General features: G+C 48.1%; 1 non-coding gene across 1 annotated transcript; it reads right to left on the reverse strand.

Annotated features, from left to right (window-relative positions):
* Positions 1-823: 823 nt before the first annotated feature.
* On the reverse strand, positions 824-896 carry TRNAS-GCU (transfer RNA serine (anticodon GCU)). The gene has a single exon. It is a non-coding gene; the product is annotated as a tRNA-Ser (tRNA).
* Between the last annotated feature and the right edge of the window lie 818 nt (positions 897-1714).

Consider the following 1714-nt stretch of genomic DNA (forward strand, 5'->3'; position numbering starts at 1 on the left):
AGCGCTTCGAGTCCCCTCGGCTTTGAGCCTTCAGGAATATCGCGTTGACGTCATCTGTGACGTAAAAAAGAAAGAAAATGACTAAGTGGCTGCAGAACAGAACGTGATAGGCCGTTAGGTTTAGCGGCACTGACTGGGCGCTGTCCCGAATTCTTGGTAATGCAGCCGCCTGTTATTATCCCCTTGAGGCTGCCATGCTCTTTGTGCTTTGTACGCGACCCATAACACTCATTTGTTACTTGTGTTTGAAGTCAAATTTAGACATGTTTATTAATGAGGGAGTATATAAGGATTAGCCCATGGTAATAGTTTGAACGTGAGTGTATATAAGTTTCGCATATATGTTGTGTGTACTCCAGAGGTTTGTTGTTCTTGTTGGTGTCTATTAGGTTTGCTAGGTACGTGTTTGCCAGACAGATCTGAGTGTACCTGCAGGGTGACACATTTTAGTGCAGGTTACAGGAGTTTTCCTTAATTTTTAGAGTGTGCTTAACGTTTACACACTTTAATAATTTTTTGCAGCTTTCGGAAAGGTTAGAAAACGAAGGACATTAAACGAATGGCTTACCCAAAGATATGCAGTCCGTGCTACCAGTGCAGCTACTGATCCAGCAGCTAGCTGGTCCCTGCAGCTGCTGGTCCCAATAGCTACAGGGAATGGTCTGGTTTGGTTTATTGGGGTTTAACGTCCCAAAGCAACTCAGGCTATGAGGGACGCGGTAGTGAAGGGCTCCGGAAATTTCGACCACCTGGGGTTCTTTAACGTGCACTGACATCGCGCAGCACACGGGCCTCTAGAATTTCGCCTTCATCGAAATTCAGCCGCCGCGGCCGGGGATCGAACCCGCGTCTTTCGGGTCAGCAGCCGAGCGCCGTAACCACTGAGCCACCGCGGCGGGCCAATAAACCACTTGAATTGGGACCATTATAAGAATCTCATTTGTACATTTTCACCCGGGGTACGTTAGTCCGCGGCAGCAGTGGGGATCGAACTCCTCGCCTCCCGCATACGAGGCGGATGTTCATACCGGTAGGAGAAAGAACTGAGTCCAAGCCTTTGAAGTTGTCCACACAGAGTTCACAGAATAAGTGTTGGTACGGTACCAAAACAATTCACCTAAAACAAAAAACTCCAGCCTGCGACGCACAGGCCACTGCATCCGGAGCCGTTCACCCCGTAGTGACGCCTATAGTTCTGTTAGCGTTGAATCTTATTGTTCGTGAAACGCCTTGCAAAGGTGCCTCATTATAACACAGACATTCACAAAATGCAGGTCTTCTAACCTCATTCTGAGTAGATGCAGTTGCGGCTGTTGGGTAGCGTTCATAAATCGCGGCATTGTCAAGTTTTTTTTCACCACCTGCTGCCATCTGCCGACGGCCGTAACAGTTAACGCGTAAGCGCGCGCGTTCTTGTGGCGCCAAATTTTGAAGTTTAAAAGTAGCGCCCATGTCCAACACTTGGCCGCGACCTCGCATTTTAATAGTCATGCTTCTAATTACGAAAGGTACGACCTTGCTGACGTACAGCCGTATTAATAAAACGCAACAGCACTATTCATGTGACGTCGACCGCGCCGTTTGAGCGCTATAATGCGGTGTCTAGGGTGATGCGGGTTCATTCAGGCGAACTATACATTTATGGAGGGCCTCGAGGAAGGTTGCCGCTTTTAAACTTTTGCTTTTTTTTCTGAGGATGGTTAGTGCTGCGATC

The sequence above is a fragment of the Amblyomma mixtum genome, chromosome 4 (assembly GCF_055824585.1).
Source record: "Amblyomma mixtum isolate Tamu chromosome 4, ASM5582458v1, whole genome shotgun sequence".
Classification (NCBI taxonomy): Eukaryota; Metazoa; Arthropoda; class Arachnida; order Ixodida; family Ixodidae; genus Amblyomma; species Amblyomma mixtum.